This window comes from Lynx canadensis, chromosome X (genome assembly GCF_007474595.2).
Source record: "Lynx canadensis isolate LIC74 chromosome X, mLynCan4.pri.v2, whole genome shotgun sequence".
NCBI classification, from domain to species: Eukaryota; Metazoa; Chordata; class Mammalia; order Carnivora; family Felidae; genus Lynx; species Lynx canadensis.
This window is the reverse complement of record NC_044321.2, coordinates 1,741,227-1,761,351: the sequence shown is the minus strand read 5'-3', so window position 1 is coordinate 1,761,351 and position 20,125 is coordinate 1,741,227.

Here is a 20,125-nt window from a genome sequence, read left to right as displayed (position 1 = left end):
AGCAGGTGCTATTTCTCAATTCCCTTTTATAGCTAAATAATATTCCATCGTATGGATAGACCACAATTTGTTTATCCACTCATTCACTAGTGAACATTCAGATCGTTTCTACCTTTTGCCCACTGTGACTAGTGTTTTTATGAATATGTCTACAAGAATTTGTGTGAGTGCCCCAACGTGTCGACCAGATAGACCAAGATAAACCCATTAGACTGACATTTCCATGAGTTTCCCAACGTGTCGACCAGATAGACAAACAAGATAAACCCATTAGACTGACATTTCCATGAGTGTATTTATTGAAATATTACCCTCATAACATTTTCCCATGCTCTGTTACTTAAATTTAATTTAAAATATGTTGTACATTATGTCCTCCTTCTTAGGGATTTTCAACATACTGTCCCATATAAAACATTCTGAGGGTGAGGCATTTTACAGACAGTCCACAGAGAAAATGTAATAATATCAAGCCCATTGCTTCCCAAACTTATTTGTTTAAAGAGCTAACTTGACAATAAATTATATCAAAAAGAACCCACAACATTTTTTTAAAAAGCAAAAAAAAGACTGAGCCACATTTTGTCATTATAGTTCTTACTAGCAATCTGTTGAATCCAATTTATTATATTTCATGCCACCCAATAAACTGGAGGAAGAAAGCCAATGTTTGTTTCTCCTCCTTAATCACCTAAGGTGTCCAGTAACCTTACCATGAGTATGACATTTCTCTCCCCTCGTAGAGACTTTGCCTTTATCTTTTGAATAAAAAAAGGAACTTATGCAAAAGTCTCTGTCCGTGTTGGCTCCCAGGAACTGTGGAACAACACGCTCTTCGGATGATAGAAGACCAAGGATGGGAAGTGTGAAAATAATGAGGTGGAGTTCGAGCCTATGCTCAGTTAACTTTCACGGGAAAGATCAGTGATTTCAAAGGTTAGTGTACGAGGATGTCTTGATGATGACAGATTTGTAATACAGCTCGAAGTCCCGGGTTGTGATGGCTCCAGTTTTGGTTTTCTTTTTCAAGATCGCTTTGGCTCTTCGGGGTCTTTTCTGGTTCCACACAAATTTTAGGATTACTCGTTCTAGCCCTGTGAAGAATGCTGGTGTTCTTTTGATAGGGATTGCGTTGAATACGTAGATTCCTTTGGGTAGGATCGACATTTTCACAATATTTGTTCTTCCGATCCAGGAGCATGGAATCTTTTTTCCATCTTTTTGTGTCGTCTTCAATTTCTTTCATTAGCTTTCTATAGTTTTCAGACTATAGATCTTTTCCAAGGCTGGGGTTAATATGGCTGGTTGTGGAAGCATGAGAGGGAAAAGAGAAGGGAAGAAGGGGGAGCAGATGGGAGGAGAATATAGGCAGAGAAGAGGCCACAGAAACGCTCAGCAGATGCACCCTGGTGAAATCAGCGGGCCTTTCTGGGGTCTCTCCTTGTTCTGGCTCGGCCTGAGTACCGCGTGCAGGGGAGAATAAGGCGTTCCTGGTTTCTGTGGAGCTTGCAACGTCTTGTCTCCTCCTAACGCTCGTACCAAACAGCTGCATGAACAGCTATTATCTACACTCCAGCAAATTCATCCAAACACATTCAGAAGCAAAACCTTTTTTTCAAATTTCAAACAAAAGCGTATCTAGCTATGTAAGGTTAAAACTGTCTTATTTATAGGCTACGATTGAAATTCGCTGGAACAAAGGGGTTATTTAAAACAGCAAAATTGTAACGCGGGGCATTAGAGAAGGGTTTTACAGATCATACCAGGAACCAGAGGCAGCCCCTACATTCCTCTCTTGGGTTGACAGGGTGGGCTGAGGATGTTAAATGCCATTAAGAAAACTTGATTTAATGATGTGTTAGCAGATCCAATAATGAGACTTTTTAAAGCATATTAGATTTCAATTTGCAGATAACTCCCTGAATATCACTTCCCCGACAAAATCGCCCTGATTGTTATACTCTCAGAGGTTTTTGGATTCTTGCTGTCAAGATACATTTTAAAATAAATACATATATGTGTATATGTGTACACATTATATATATATGTGTGTATATATACAAACATAATAGATAGTCTTCCTACTCTTTAAAAATTTTTTTAATGTTTTATTTATTTTTGAGAGAGAGAGAGAGAGAATGAGCAGGGGAGGGGCAGAGAGAGACAGAGACACAGAATCCAAAGCAGGCTCCAGTCTCCGAGCTGTCAGCACAGAGCCCCACGTGGGGCTTGTACCCGTGAACTGTGAGATCATGACCTGAGCTGAAGTCAGACACTCAACCGACTGAGCCACCCAGGTGCCCCAACAGTCTTTCTACTTCTGATTTTTCCTAACTTTAAAGCTTCTCTTTTCTTGAAGAATTCTCATGACAGATGTGGATATAGATATCCATAATATATTTAATATATGGATATAGATAAGTAATACATAGATATATAATGAGATTGTATTAACTGGACCATGATGCCAAAATAAACTTCCTGAAGTCTGGAAGGATGGTAATGAGACAGGGTTATATGTATTTCCTGTGTCTCTGATTAAGAGCCCCTTAATAAAGGGTGCCATGAAATCCACTCTATTTCCCACATTGTAAGTCAATGTTATATTGGAAGGGAGATACCATCGTTTATGCCTGGAACCTAGCAGACTATTCCAGAAGATTCCTGCTGAAATGAAGCAAAGCCCGTTGGCACGTCATGGGACAAAGATAGGGTGTCAGATTCAGCAAGTCAGGGGGCCAATAGAAACAGACATGAGCAAGTTCAAGGAAGAACATGAATCGTGCAGAAATCAGCCTGTATCTAACACACAGGCACTGATTCTCCGGGCACTGAGGTGAAGTATCCAAGGTGGCCTTTCCACTGGTGCCCAAATCAAACCATCCTCTCTACACATCCTTACTCTCATGACTTCACCGACCCCAAACTGAGAGCTTCAAAGAGAGTTGGGGGGGTTGGTAAGGACTCCAGAAAAGGGGGAATAATGAACTTTCTGGAAGTCACTCCAGATAGTCAGTGGAGGTCACCTCAAATAGTGATTCATTTCTGTGCCAAACGTTTTGAAATAAAAATGGAGTAAGATTTCTTCTATGCTACTGCAGGAGAATGAATTAAAACTAGCTTCAAAATAAATAAGTCAGCAATTACAATTACACTGAGGCATACACATTGAGCTAAAAAAAAACAATGTTATAAGAATTCACCAAAAAAACAAAGAAAAGAAAACCAAAACCCAAAACTGATTGCAAACATCAAGTATGATCGCTGGATTTTCAGTTATTCGTGCGTACTCACATGGCTTTGCTTTGCTCATTGATTGGCCTTATCAGAAAATATAATCAATGCACCCAAAGAAAACAAACAGTGTGTGTGAACAGAGAGGAGACAGACGTCAGGGTATGCCTTCTTCGGGAAGATACACAATTCCTTGAGTCCAAATGGGAGACACTTTGGGCCCAGATGTTAAGCAGTATGGGAGGCCTAACTCAGCTCTAACATGGCTTAGACCACATAGATTCCGTTGACTAGTCTAAATATCATCTCAGAGTGTATTAAAATACGATATATCCAGGGGCGCCTGGGTGGCGCAGTCGGTTAAGCGTCCGACTTCAGCCAGGTCACGATCTCGCGGTCCGTGAGTTCGAGCCCCGCGTCAGGCTCTGGGCTGATGGCTCAGAGCCTGGAGCCTGTTTCTGATTCTGTGTCTCCCTCTCTCTCTGCCCCTCCCCCCGTTCATGCTCTGTCTCTCTCTGTCTCAAAAATAAATAAACGTTAAAAAAAAATTAAAAAAAAAAAATACGATATATCCAGAGATCTAGACAGAGTGGTATAGACCATTTGGATTCTATTGGACTGCCAGGAGAATCTTCCAGCTCTTCCCAAACTGTGGGGTGCACCATGGGGCACCCAAACTTTCCGTGTTTGTAGGTACTTCCTAGATATCGTGTGATAAAAATAACAGGTGCTTTATGCCCACTGATTTCAGCCAGTGGCTTTTAGTGCTGACATCTGTCCGTCCAGCTATCTATCTGCTTTCTGCCTTCCTCCTGCTTAGAAGCAAGACAAAACTCCCCTTGAGGTCACAAAGTTACCGTTTGGTAAATCCTATGCCTCATGAGGGCATGTTCAATTTCTTATGAAATTCAGAATGAGCAACGTTCCAAACACTTCACTCCACTGTGCATATAATAATTAAATTTAGTGGGTATCCGGTGATTCATTAATGAATTAATGATCCCCTCAATACAGTTGGTTAAGCGTCAGAGTTGGCTCAGGTAATGACCTCACAGTTCATGAGTTCGAGCCCCGTGTCGGGCTTTGTGCTGACAGCTCGGAGCCTGAAGCTTGCTTCGGATTCTGTGTCTCCCTCTCTCTCTGTTCCTCCCCCACTCATTCCCTCTCTCTCTCCAACTCTCTCTCTCTCTCAAAATAAATAAATCAACTTTTAAAAACATTTAAATAAACCAAGGCTTCTCAACCTCAGAAACACAAACATTTGGGGCTGTCAAGTTCCTTGTTGTGGGAGGTAATGTTTGCTTTCATTTACTTACCCAACAGACACTTGGGTACAATAGGTAACCTGTCAATATTCTGGCCCATACATGTCCAAACATTGTTCACAAGTCCAAAGTCCCTGTGCAACTTTTAAAAGAATTGGGAAGACTTCACCCTCTGCGTGTGTGTGCTCATGTGCGCGTGTGTGCGTGTTGGGACACCACAGCCCCCAATAACACTGGAGAAATGCTGGAGGATGGCTAAACATATGTTAAAGGAACACGTGCGCACTGAGTTCGCCATCTTGCAGATGCAGAATGTTGCGATAAAGACAATGCCTTCCTTCCCTGAGGCGCTCAGCAGTGGACACATCGTTCCGACTTCCCTCATCTCACTGAATCTTTGTTACCACCCTGTTGAGCAGAACCAACTCTTCATCTCAGAGATGATGTCATGGGAGCCGAGAGAAGTTAACTGCCGTGCCCCGATTCCCAGGTAGGGACAAATGAAGCCAACGCCTAAATTGAGATATTTTGACTGCAAGCTCTATGGTCTTTCTCCTCTAAGAAATGTGTTTATTTCAATCTCAGTCATTCAATTTCAAAACCATTGATGTATCCAGCAAATCCTGAACTAGAAAGCGTTTCTGAAATAGATTTTTGCAGCCTTTGCGCAAATGCCAATGCCATCTCTGCTTTGCAAATTTAAGAATGGGCCCTGTCTTCCTCACTGTTACCACCGTTCCTTCTTTCAAAATGTATATGTCTTTCATTTTGTTGGGTTAAGAGAAAGGAAAACAGAAGTGGTGAGATATGGTGGCACTGAGTGAAAAATGAATAATAAATGACATTGTAAGAATAACTAAATCCCCCTCTGCTTCGGCCCTGGTTCAGAATGTGCTGCCGTATTTTAAAAGTTCAGAACCTGAAAGGTTCAATTATTTTCAGAAAAAAAAAAGACTCACATCTTTTGGGACCTCAACCTGTTACTAATATTGTATCATTAGAACATAATAGGCTTTCCTGGATGATAAATCTCAAACTGTCTGTTTATTGGTCTCTGTCATTCTTGCTGTGGAAAAGCAAGAAGAAACACCCACTTGTTCAGCCCCCATCATCTGGTATTTGGGGAGGTATAATCCTCCATATTTTGTAATATCAGGATCTGTGCTCCTTTCCTTCTCATACCCAGCCCTTAAAACCAAGTGACCGCACGTTCTTGGCTCAAGCGCAGACCCTATTATAAAAGGGAAGTCAAGGAATAAATTCCCTGAAGACAGGGACTTCTTCAATGCTGACTACCATGGGCTGTGCCCTGACACCTGGATGTCCATTGGGAGACATCTGGAAGCCATTGAAGGAGGCCCACATGCACAGAAAGGAAGTAACTCAGTCAGGCATGACAGCAGGACTCTGCAGTTGGGGAACAAAGTCTTCTTAAAGCAGGACCTTCTTGGTCTTTATTTAATTGAACATTCTGGGATGATTTCGGTATTACCGTGCTCAGGCCGCCTTGACAAAGGACCACAGACCGGGGAGCTTAAACAACTAGTATTTATTCCCCCCGGTCTTGGAGGCTGGGAGTCTGAGATCCAGGCGGGGCTGAGGCTGGTTCCTCCGGAGACATGTCTCCTTGGTGTGGAGACGCCATGTTCTCCCTGTGTCCTTGTGTGGTCGTCCCTCTGTGCCTGTCTGTGTCCTCATCCCCACTTCTTACAAGGACCCCTCTCCGATGGGATTAAGATCTATCCTAATGATCTCATTTTACCTTAACCCCCTCTTTAAAGATCCCACTTCCAAAACAGACACATCCGAGGTCCTGGGAGTGGGGACTTCAACATGCAGATTTGGGGAGGCGATACGACTCAGTGCATAACAATTTCTCATCATAAACCGAAGAAAATACGTACGTATTTTGTGGGCATTCACCATGACATAAGTGGCACGATGGGAAAAGGAAGTTTGTTAAGTCAATAAGTAAGGGATTTCAGTTTCTCTGGTTGTAGTCAAATGAGAAATGATAAGAAATCAAATGTCATCATCTTTCAATTATCCCTGATACAATCCTTGCAAATCATGTTACCTCAACAGGTCCTGAAGTAAGGTCTGCCCTCTGGAATTCATGATGTTTTGTGACCTTTCAGAAAGCAGTGACATGTTCATGGTTTCAAAAAGGTGGTCCTAGAACAAGATATGGTCCCAAACGAACGATCTTCCTACCATCTTCCTGAAGCTTTTAGTGTTGAGAGTTTTGCCAAAAGGATATCGCACAGAACCGTGCTTTTTTCAAATAAATATTTCCACAATTTCACTTTATTTTGCAGTGAATGTGGTCAATCATTCCGTGTCTGTAAACCTATTACGTTCAAGGTATCACATATATTACATTTTTATACTCTATGTTCCTGAGAAGAAAATTTTTTGTTCTACGAAGAGAAGAACAAGAGTCTAATGAAATTGAGACTCGAAAAGATAAAGGAAATGAAACCACTTAGCACAGGACACGGGCACTGGTTGTACTAAGAGCTTCTTCTGAAATGTCACAGTTGTACTGACAGCTCTAATTGCCGTCTGTATCAGTCATGTCATATTCCTGCAGGAAGTCGGATTTAAAACATTAAAGCTATTCCAAAACACTTAAAATGTTAAATCTTTACAGCAATTTTCCGGGACACAAAGAACAGCCTTGTGTTCGGGCTTGGTGACACATTCCCGGGGTGTCACAGAAGCTTGGGTTTGTCATAACCGCGCGAGCGCTTCCTAATCAACAGCGGTCGTTGTCCACCCAGACCTCCTTCATCTCGCTTCAGATTGACCACGTCCACACCTGGCATCGTTTGTTTCTCCGTGGTCAACGGTCCATGAGACCGGAGCTCAAGAGTGTATTACAGACGGTCACCAGACCTTCGCTGAGCCAGAGGGAAGCTGTCTTGTCCGGGCCTTTGCTTATCCTTCTGAGGGAAGACAGGTGTCCCAGAGCCAAATCACCAAACTGATTGACGCAGGGCAGCCTGAGAAAATGAAGCATCCGAAGCATAACACGACAGGACTGCCATCTGAAACGTCACCTGCCCACCAGCGCCTGGACACATGTGATCCTACCCGAAGAGCAAACTATCCACCAACCCTTGGCGGTCTGGTGGCTTCCACTTTCCTTGCCCACTGCCTCAGAACTTGCGAGCTATCTCGGTGATGCCCGGGCTCACGCTCAAAAAGGGTGGCCCGTTTCACTTGAGTCTTTCCCAGACAGGGCAAACTTCTGTCTATCTGTTCTTGACCATCATAGGAAGAGTTCAACTGATGTGGGGTGAATGCAAGAAATGAAGGAATATCGGAGAGTTCTCCAGAGCAGAAAAGGCACCCCGTCTGCATGAGTTTTCCATATCTGCTGTAACAAACGACACAAAAGAGACAGTTCCAGGGGGCAGTAGTCTCACTAAAGCTGAAATCCAGGTACTGGGAGTGCTGGGATTTTTGGAGGCTGTGGGGGGAATCCCTTTCCTGGCCTCTAGGGACCCTATATGTGATATGTTTTGTATTGCATATTGTGTGTTATGTGTTGTATGTTATATACAGGTTTTAGAGTATGTGCTCACTGCTTAAAAATGTGGTTTTCTAACACATATAATAATAAATTGTAGAAGAATAGAATTATGGAATTCTGTTATGGAATAGAATTAATTACCTAAGAGTTATAGAATAATTAAGGAATAAAGCAGAAAAAAGCCTATATTTTATACATTTTTATCATATATTATATTAGAGATACATGATACTAGAAATATATTATATTAGAGGTATATTATAGTATACTATATTGTATGAGAGATATATTGTATTAGAGATGCAGTATATGATATTGTATTAATTATAAATTTGGAGCATGTGCTTTTACATACTTCATGGTATCTTCTATTTAAAAAAAAAAAAGCTTACATATTTGCACGTACACATGCTCCTGTTCACAACTTGTAAAAAACAGTTTTATGTACGACATACACAGAATTTCTCCTACTGCATTTTAGGTATAACATTTATCCTACTTCTTAGAATGCTTGACATGCATCAAGAAAGCAAACAAAAAATATGGTGTTGGGGATACATTTCAATCATATTTTTTAATTTTTAATTTTATCTATTTATTTTGAGAGAGAGAGAGCACGTGCATGTGTGCACAGAGGGAGGGGCAGACAGAGAAGCTAGGACACAACCCCGATATGGTGCTCGAACTTGCGGAACTGTGAGATCATGACCTGAGCTGAACGCTCAAGAGTCGGACGCTTCCCCAACTGAGCCGCCCAGGCGCCCCAAATTTTAATCATTTTATTTACGCAATATACAATCATATAGGCCTATTATTCATATTATTCCATTATTAAACTATTTGAGATTACTATATTAGAATTGAACTGCTATAATGTATGTATATTTATATATTTTTAATATATATATTTATATATTATATTTTTTATTTTATATATTTTATATATTTTAATATATTTATGTATTTTATATATTTATATACATTTATATATTTCTATATTTTATATATTCATATATATTTGTATGTATATTTATATATTTATGTATTTAAATATATATTTATATATATTTATATATATTTTTATATATTTTCATACATTTATATATTTATATATATTTTATATATCTATATATATTTAAATATATTATATATTTATATAAATGTATATTTTGATATATATTTATATATATTTAAATATATTTTTATATATTTGAATATATTTTATATATTTATATATATTTATATATATTTAAATATATTTTTATATATTTGCATAATATTTGTTATATATATGTATATACTTATATATAAATATATATTTAACTTGTGACTGCATTTATATATAACTAAACAATTTTTGTATAGTATACAAAAATACATATACATATAGATATATGTTGTATATATAGTATATATGCAGTTATATGTGTAGTATATATGCTTATATTTATATGCATAAATAAAAATTATATATGCAGTGTATCATATATGCTTGTCTGTGTATCTCTCTATATAGATAAATGCACATAGATGGGCGTTTCTATATGTACACATATGTGTATTTACACATCACAGTGGTAGGTGTGTGCACTGGTCAAACTTGAGCCCCAAGCCTGACAAATGCCCTCTCTGCCCCTCACTAGGTGTAGACACCGGACAGGGTGATTTCTGCCTGCACAGTCTTGGCCCGGTTCCAGCCTCTGTCCTCAGATCCCAGGGCGGTCTCAGGCGGCTGACACACAGGACGGAATTTTTCCATCGTACGGTAGGATCAAAAGTGCAGCTGATCGCTTTGAATTAACCACAAGGCCAAACGCCTCCTTATAAATAATAGCTGAGGCCATCTGACGCCTGTCAGGGCTGACAGCAACAATTAAGTGCATAGACACGCGGAATTTACCTGAGACCGTGGGGCGCTCACATCAAAGACACCACGCGAATCTGTATTCTTTGGAAACCCCACTCAACCACCTTCTGGAGCAAAAAACATCACGAAAGCTGAAGACAGAACAGGACTGTTTGGTCCCCTCCAAAGACAAGGCTGTCCGTTCACCCCCGGGGAACGCAGGTCGTGCCAGCACTGGGCACGCAGCTTCGAGCAAAGACTCAGGGGGCCCAGCCCCTCCAGGCAGACAGCAGGGAACCTTCCTCAAGGGAAGGGGACATCTGTCTTTGGTGTCAGGGTGAGCAGTCCGTCTGCAGAAAGCATCGCGGGCTCCTAGGACGCTCTGGAGAGAAGGCAAGAGAAAGGAGACACAGCGTTGGAGACAGAGGTCGGACCTCCGTTTGTACGGAAAGAAACCGCCCCCTTGTCTTGTTTGTATAACATACGCTGAACGCAGCACCTGATGCTTTGACCACTGACACACATTCATTGGCTGAGCCAACGTGGGGACAGCAGGGACCAGAGGGACAGGACAGGATGCTCACACAGCACAGGGAGCAAGGCGCCAACGGCCAAGTGCGGGATGCTCCCCACGTCCAAAGCCGGGAAAGTCACCTGCATGGCGGCCTCTGTCTCTCAGCATCTCAGCTGACTTCGCCCACCCTGTGGATTTCCGTGTCCACACAGCTAGACGATAAAGCCCAGCATGGTCACAACCTGACGGACCCCAGCCTGCAAGCAGGTCGTGCAAAAGGATGCATGCTACCTGCCACGTTTGACCCTCCACCCCACACCCCGAGGACGCCCTTCGTGCTACGTGATTGCAGAGAATGAGCGAGCTGCACAGGACGAGAAAGACTTGCTCCCTCCCTGCATTTCAGAACCAGGGAAACAACCGCTTGGGTCTGCCTCCCTGTGGATCCTTTTATTTATTTTTTTACATTTATTTATTTTTGAGGGACAGAGAGTGAGAGAGCAGGGAAGGGGCAGAGAGAGGGAGCCACAGAATCCCAAGCAGGTTCCAGGCTCTGAGCTGTCAGTATAGAGCCCGACGAGGGGCTCGAACTCACAGACTGCAAGATCATGACCTGAGCCGAAGTCGGACGCTCAACCGACAGAGCCACCCAGGCGCCCCATGTGGATCCTTTTAAAAGTCCAACTTTAGGGGCGCCTGGGTGGCGCAGTCGGTGAAGCGTCCGACTTCAGCCAGGTCACGATCTCGCGGTCCGGGAGTTCGAGCCCCGCGTCGGGCTCTGGGCTGATGGCTCAGAGACTGGAGCCTGTTTCCGATTCTGTGTCTCCCTCTCTCTCTGCCCCTCCCCCGTTCATGCTCTGTCTCTCTCTGTCCCAAAAATAAATAAAAAACGTTGAAAAAAAAAACAACAACAAAGTCCAACTTTGCCAAGACATGAAGGCAACCCAAAGAGACAAATCCTCAGTAACTAGATGAAAAAAAAACAATTTTTTTAAATGAAAGGAAATTAAATCCAAGCCACTGTTTAGCACTTTTACCTCTCTGCAAGAACTTAAGAGACACCACCAGTCTCTTTTGGTAAACAAAAGCTGAGGAAATAGTGACTTCAATCCCGTTGGCTTCCTATTTTTTTAAAAAAAGAAAAAGAAATGTGGCACTCTTGATTGAGCCTTGACAGGCATAATTCAGGACCCAGCAATTCTGGTTCTAAGACTCATTCTGTAAAATCAGGAAATATGCTTTCAATGGCACAACATGCACATGAGAAAAGGCGCTACCACACGAGGGACGCTGACAATACAGTGAAACCCTCCGACTTCGGCTCAGGTCACGATCTCACGGTTCGTCGGTTCGAGCCCCGCGTCGGGCTCTGTGCTGATGGCTCGGAGCCTGAAGCCTGCTTCGGATTCTGCGTCTCCCTCTCTCTCTGCCCCTCCCTTACTTGCTCTCTCTCTCTCTCTCTGTCAAAAATAAATAAACACTGAAAAAACCTAAAAATAAATAAAAGGACTTTGTGAAACCAAACCTCACAAACGTTTAATATATTTTTCCAGTACATCTGTGGTTTACAGAACTCAATACTAAAAAGAGAGCAAATCCCACAATACGGATGCTTTCTGCATCCCGTAAAAAAAAAACAAAAACTAATGACTTCTTGGCCTTTTCAAACAGCTACGCTCTGTAGCACTAACACGGTTCAAAGAGGCAGACGCCTCGTGAAGCCGAACTCAGGGAAGTTTCTCCAGCGTCTCAGACCCAGTCCTGGCAGCTGACGAGAAGGTCAGAAGAACATGCCCTCTTATCGCCAATGCCAACGGTCTGTGGCATCTCTCCGATGGCTTTAGGACAGCTCTGTTCACGGCTTCCAAAGGGCCCGTGTTGTGGGAAAGAACACGAAACGCCGGTCTGAATTTACTCACCTAAACAGACACAGGCGTGGCGCTTGTCATTCTTCCTGATACTGTTAGCTGGGGACACGGGCTTTGTCACGGGCTTTGGGGGCCACACAAAGCAAACACCCTGGTACACAGTCTCTTCGCTTCCTGGGGCTGTCGTAACTAACAGCCATGAACTGAGTGGTTGGAAACCACAAGAATTCATCCTCCCCCAGCTGTGGAGACCAGCAGTCTGAGATCCAGCCGGGGCAGGACCCCTGAGATCCTGGCGGGGCAGGACCCCTGAGATCCAGGCAGGGCAGGACCCCTGAGATCCTGGCGGGGCAGGACCCCTGAGATCCAGGCGGGGCAGGGCCGCTGAGATCCAGGCGGGGCAGGGCTGCTGAGATCCAGGAGGGGCAGGGCCACTGAGATCCAGGAGGGGCAGGACCACTGAGATCCAGGAGGGGCAGGACCACTGAGATCCAGGAGGGGCAGGACCACTGAGATCCAGGCAGGGCAGGGCCGCTGAGACCCAGGCAGGGCAGGGCCGCTGAGATCCAGGCAGGGCAGGACCACTGATGTCCAGGCAGGGCAGGGCCGCTGAGATCCAGGCAGGGCAGGACCACTGATGTCCAGGCAGGGCAGGGCCACTGAGACCCAGGCAAGGCAGGAACACTGAGATCCAGGCAGGGCAGGGCCACTGAGATCCAGGAGGGGCAGGGCCACTGAGATCCAGGCGGGGCAGGGCCGCTGAGATCCAGGCGGGGCAGGGCTGCTGAGATCCAGGCGGGGCAGGGCCTCTGAGATCCAGGAGGGGCAGGACCACTGAGATCCAGGAGGGGCAGGACCACTGAGATCCAGGCAGGGCAGGGCCGCTGAGACCCAGGCAGGGCAGGGCCACTGAGATCCAGGCAGGGCAGGGCCACTGAGACCCAGGCAAGGCAGGAACACTGAGATCCAGGCGGGGCAGGGCCACTGAAATCCAGGAGGGGCAGGGCCACTGAGATCCAGGCAGGGCAGGGCCACTAAGATCCAGGAGGGGCAGGACCCCTGAGATCCAGGATGGGCAGGGCCACTGAGATCCAGGCCGGGCAGGACCACTGAGATCCAGGCAGGGCAGGACCACTGAGATCCACGCAGGGCAGGGCCACTGAGATCCAGGCAGGGAAGGGCCACTGAGATCCAGGAGGGTCAGGGCCACTGAGATCCAGGCAGGGCAGGGCCACTGAGATCCAGGCAGGGCAGGGCCACTGAGATCCACGCAGGGCAGGGCCACTGAGATCCAGGCAGGGCAGGGCCGCTGAGACCCAGGCAGGGCAGGGCCGCTGAGATCCAGGCAGGGCAGGACCACTGAGATCCAGGCAGGGCAGGGCCGCTGAGATCCAGGCAGGGCAGGACCACTGATGTCCAGGCAGGGCAGGGCCACTGAGACCCAGGCAGGGCAGGAACACTGAGATCCAGGCAGGGCAGGGCCACTGAGATCCAGGAGGGGCAGGACCCCTGAGATCCAGGACGGGCAGGGCCACTGAGATCCAGGCAGGACAGGACCACTGAGATCCAGGCAGGGCAGGGCCGCTGAGATCCAGGCAGGGCAGGGCCACTGAGATCCAGGAGGGGCAGGGCCACTGAGATCCAGGCAGGGCAGGACCACTGAGTTCCAGGTAGGGGAGGACCACTGAGATCCAGGCAGGCCAGGGCCACTGAGATCCAGGGGGTGCAGGACCACTGAGATCCAGGAGGGACAGGACCACTGAGATCCAGGCAGGGCAGGGCCACTGAGATCCAGGCAGGGCAGGGCTGCTGAGACCCAGGCATGGCAGGGCTGCTGAGACCCAGGCATGGCAGGGCCACTGAGATCCAGGCAGGGCAGGGCCACTGAGATCCAGGCAGGGAAGGGCCGCTGAGATCCAGGCAGGGCAGGGTCACTGAGATCCAGGGGGGGGCAGGGCCTCTGAGATCCAGGCAGGGAAGGGCCACTGAGATCCAGGAGGGGCAGGACCACTGAGATCCAGGGGGGGTAGGACCACTGAGGGGCAGGACTGCTGAGATCCAGGAGGGGCAGGGCCACTGAGATCCAGGAGGGGCAGGACCACTGAGATCCAGGGGGGGTAGGACCACTGAGGGGCAGGACCGCTGAGATCCAGGAGGGGCAGGGCCACTGAGATCCAGGAGGGGCAGGACCACTGAGATCCAGGGGGGGTAGGACCACTGAGGGGCAGGACCGCTGAGATCCAGGAGGGGCAGGGCCACTGAGATCCTGGAGGGTCAGGGCTGCTGAGATCCAAGCAGAGCAGGGGTGTTGGGATCCAGGAGGGGCAGGGCCACCGAGATACAGGGCGGGCAGGGCTGTGCTCCCTCCAGAGGCTCCAGGGGAGGCTCCTTCCTGCCTCTTCCAGCTTCTGAGGCTCCAGGCATCCCTGGGCCTGTAGCCACGTCCCTCCCGTCCCTGCCTCCTTCTTCACGTGGCTTCTCCTCTATGTCTCTGTCTCTTCTTCTGTCTCTTGTAAGGACACCTGTCCCTGGATTTAGTGCCACCCTCATCCAGGATGCCAGGATGCATCATCTTGAGATACTTAATCACATGGGCAAGGCTCCTATTTCCAAACGAGTTCCCACTTATGGGTTCTGGGATATGTGGGGGAGCAATCCTTCAACCCTATCCGTGGACCAAGAGGTTAACCCTAGATTTCTAAAACCACCTCTACCCTTAATTTCCTCTATGAGCTTGGGTTCACACGGCCCACTTTCCAAGCCTCGTTTTCTTTGCTAAATTATGAGGCTCAGACTAACCGATGTCCACCGTTCTTTCCAGCTACATGATTTAACTTCCTTTCTGTATTCGCATTTACCTTCACAGAAACGTTAGATCAGAGCCGCCATCTGTAAAATGGCCATTGCAAGTAATTTATTATAAGTCGAAATCGGCCATACAGGGAGACACATGCCACACCTATTCAGATGACAAAGACGTGTGAATATTCATCAACACAGACACATCCTAATTCTAAACAATCACCACGTAGTTCAAGGCAGTAACTTAAGATTCCCCAAAAGAAATTTAATCAACGATAAATGTAGAGTATTAGGTCCCCTTACTCATCGACATCTGCTGTGATACCCCCATTTCATTTTATGACTCTGCATAATGGACCCAAGTCTCTTATTTTCTTCATAGGAAGGTTCTAAGAAGCTAGAGGGAAGGTTCTTTCTAAAGCAATAGACTGTCTGCACACACGTGTAATATTTACACATATATTCGTGATGGTTAATTTTAGGGTGTCCACTTGACTGGCCAGTGGGAGTGCCCATATCAAACCCTGCTTCTAAGTGTGTCCAGGAGGGTATTTGGGGATGAGATTGGCCCCCGAATCAATAGACTGAGTAAAGCAGATCTCCTTCTCCACTGCCCGTGTGAGTGAGCCTTGTCTAATCAACTGAGGGCTTGAAAAATGGAGAGACTTAATCTCTCTTTCTCTCTCTCTCTCTCTCGTTCTCTCTCCCCCTTCCCCCAACTCATGCATATACACTCACTGCTATAAATAATCTCCTATGGTATACTTTTCAAATCAATACCTCCCATACTGATAAACCTCATGTCCACAGACCTCCTAAATTGGGGGCATGGTCATTACAGAGATTCCCGTAAAATTCTTCCCCATTCGCCCATGCCCGTCTCAGAACACATCTCCAGAAACGGCCGACCACTGCGCCTTCCTGCTTCATTTTTCCAGTACGCCCCCTGCTCTGTGTTCAAGTGTTAATTATACTCAGTGCCCAGACACACGTCCTTGTGTCTCCCTCCGACCTTGGCTGAAAATCCCAGACCACATAAGCCACTTTCTCGTTTGAATTCTTACCAGACTTCTATGTATATTGCGTTGTTCACTTATTCAAATGAACCTTGGGCATATCTTCTGTCCCATTTTATTCAGGGAAGAATCAAAATCTTATCCCTGTGGCCATAACCTAGCAAGGAGTACAGATGTTATATGGGGATCAATACATCACTTCGACATCCAACCTGATGGTAATTAGGTCTTCAAAATAATCATTGATGGCTCAGACAGTCCTGATATTTAAAGTCTGACCCTATATCATTCCATTTCATGCAGGCTTTGTCATGCAATTGGGAACCTCCCCATGGGAAATTAACAAAACCTGTTTATTTCAAAATTTGGGACTTGGAAAACCCAGAGTTATATATTTTTTTTATGCTACTAAAGGTTTAGCATGAAACTTCTGCCTATTTACATAAATAAACTATTCCTTATAATTGCAGAAACATCTAATTTATAATTCTATTATTCTCGTCGTTTCTTCCATGATAAGTTATGCTTTCAAAACACTTATACGTCTCATCACATGCATTTGATTGTTTTCTTAAAGTCACAGACTAACTTTAAGAAATTCTAGGGGCGCCTGGGTGGCGCAGTCGGTTAAGCGTCCGACTTCAGCCAGGTCACGATCTCGCGGTCCGTGAGTTCGAGCCCCGCGTCAGGCTCTGGGCTGATGGCTCGGAGCCTGGAGCCTGTTTCCGATTCTGTGTCTCCCTCTCTATCTGCCCCTCCCCCGTTCATGCTCTGTCTCTCTCTGTCCCAAAAATAAATAAAAACGTTGAAAAAAAAAAAAAAAGAAATTCTATATCTTTAGTCCAGATCCTGTATCATTAACCCGGAACCTAACAGCACCTACTGATGGTGGAAACAGAAATGTTTTATGTAAGTCACTTAGTACTCTTTTTTTCAAAAAAATAAAATAAAATAAAATAAAAAACATTAAATGGGAAAAAGAACTACAAATATCCTATGTGATCCTGCTATCCTTAAATCTAGATTTAACATTGGTAAAATTTTAAGGTAATTCATCCTCAAAGAAATGATATTCAAACAGATATCTTACTCATTCAATATTTGTCGAATCATAGAAAATGGATGACACATGAGGTCCTTTTTGAATTACTGGGAACAGCAGAAAGCGTCCTATAGGGCTCAACGACTTATTAGAACGAGTATTCGCAGGGAAATAGAAAGGGAGATGTTTGTGTGGGTAATTGTCCCAGGATTATCATATAAAACCAAGGGGGGAGATAAAGACAGAATCATATGTACAGAATGAAAGAATGGGGGCATCTGGGTGGCTCAGTCGGTTGAGCATCTGACTCTTGATTTTGGTTCAAGTCATGGTCTCAAGGTTCCTAAGTTCGAGCCCCCTGTCAGGCTCTGTGCTGACATCTTGGAGCCCGGAACCTGCTTCAGATCTTGCCTCTCTCTCTCTCTCTCTCTCTCTCATTCTCTCTCTCTCTCTGTCCCTCCCTCCCTCACTCACTCACTCTCTATCTCATAATAAATAAACTTTAAGAAAAGGAAAATGAAAGAATCATGTCGATATCTAGACAAAATAATATGTGCCTTCAAATGTTGCCCCTCCATAGGTTTGAGAACAGCCTGGTTGATTTTTAGATGTTACCCGAATGGGCAGTGATGGAAAATATGCTTTTCTCATTCATTTATATGGGATAATCAGATCGGTTTGACAAAGGCTGGCTTCTTTCCCGGGTGTCTCAAGTTACACTGAAGTACTCTGTGCATCCTGACTGCATTCTTATGGTGACCTTCTAATAGGCTCTGTGCACTCCACTGGCATTGATTTTTTAGTGTCGTGACAAAGTTTCTCTCCCAGACCCTCACGAGAATGAAGCTTACCCCTTGTCTCCTTGCAACGGTTGTTGAAGAGACTCACAGGTGCGGGAAAACGGAGACCCTGAAATACCCCAGGAGGCAGATCAGGGGGTCAAAAGCTACTCTGTGGTCAAGCAATGCAATGACTGGCCCACCTTCATTCAGGCCATTCTTTACCCAGTCAGAGCCATTTCCACGACTGGGGCCAAGTCCAAGATGGACAGGGTTGAAGACATGAGGATCCAGGGTCAGGAATCATACGGGGCCCTGCTCAGCCCTGTGAATCCAAAGGGGACCAGAGACTCACCAAGACCCGGTACTTTCTACAAGTTCAAGGTAAAGAGATAGATAGATGGGCGGGTCCAGGAGGAAATTGCTCTTTCTGGCTCAAAGCATCAAGGCTCCGGCTTGCATTTGAGAAAAATGTCCGGTTCGTGGGTGTCATCCAGAGCACTCATCCAACGCCTGTGTCTTTTATTCATGTGCTGTCACAAGTACATTTTTTAAAAATTGTACTCATGCCACATATCTTGCTTTCAACTATTTTGTCATTTCAAACTGTGTCTTTGTTCTAGGAAACACATCTAAGTATTTGGAAGTTGAATGGTACATTATTGCGTGTGTGTGTGTATACACAAAGCTTAGACACGATTTTGCAGCCACCTACCTCATTTAACATCTCAGGACGTTGCATTTGGGGGGACCACCCAATCTTCTCCATGGGCAATGCTCACATTGTGTGGGATGCCTTGATGTGTACCAATCTTGTGGCCACCAAGAACCTAGAATTCTCTGAGCCCCCTCCACCTAGAAAACCAACCCATGCTCTCCCACCCCTTCTGGGGTCTTTGGACCACCCAGCGTCACCAGGAGAAAGGAATATATAACAGACTCTATTAAAATGGCTCTTTAATAATAAATGCCATTTTCCTAAAGAGAGAAGCTTCAGAGGTTTGATTAGGTTTCCATCATGAACGTTTAAAGAGAAATAATTTTAAATATAAGTTTCTAATTTCCCTAAGGTTCTGTTTTCTAATATTGTGTCCCCATGTGAAATAGACTTCCCCTATCTAGGGTTTTTTGGTCCTCTTTTATGTCTGTGAGCAAAGGTGACCATTTTCATGCAGAGGAAGTTACAGTCCCTACATAATGAGCTTGTGGGTTCTACCATACCCGAAATAATATAGCTGATGGCTAATTTCGTTTTTTTCCAAATGCAGTTGATTTTTTTTAAAGCCATCGGGAAGAAATTCTCAAGAACGTTTCAAACAGCTCTTGAGTGCATTAAAAAGTAAAATTTGCAGACCAATTTCTACATAATCAGAAGAGCTGAGACATTTTTAATACATCAAATCACGCTGTCTTATCTTGTACAAGGTCCAAGTTGCCTTTCCTATAATAAAAAAAGAAAGAAAGAAAAAGAAAATGCTTTTGATATTGAACCGTCTAAATTCCAGGAAACGGAGGACCAATGGCCAAATTTTTGCTGTTTGAGAGACTATTCTTTTGCACAGGGTCTGAGCCGTTGGAGAAAGTCACACTTTATGTTCTTTCTCACCTATAAAACTTTAGAAATTAGCCTTTCTGGTCATTTCCCAATACATCTGGGCAAGTTGTCACTGATGAAATATCCATGTGACTTTGAAGTCTGGCCCGAGGTCCTGGGCAAACAGGACGGACCAAGGGGTGATTTTAATAGCCAGATACATGCTCCATAAAAGTCGCAAGAGCCACACGCTTCTTCTCCTCCTCAGTTTTCTGGCATCGCCTGCGGCCACGATGCATTTGATGCTGACATCTGGCCTCACATTCCTTTTTCCTTCTTCCAATTTTCTGGCAACTCTCATAAAATAACTCTGCTGAGAGTCATATACACACACACACACACACACACACACATATATATATATGTATATATATATATATATATATATACATATATATATATATGGCGGTCCGTACAATTAAGGCAATCCAAATCGAGTCAATGGTACATCCAGAACAGCCAAAGTGGTCCAAACGCAGACCATTGGCTCAAGACACGTGACCAAAAAGGCCCTCTCGCTCCTTCTAAGATGTCAAGAGATCCAGACACTCAAAATATCTGCAACCCCTCGGAGATGCTGCTCAGGACGCAGACCCCACTGTAACTGGAGGAACCTTCCAGACCCAA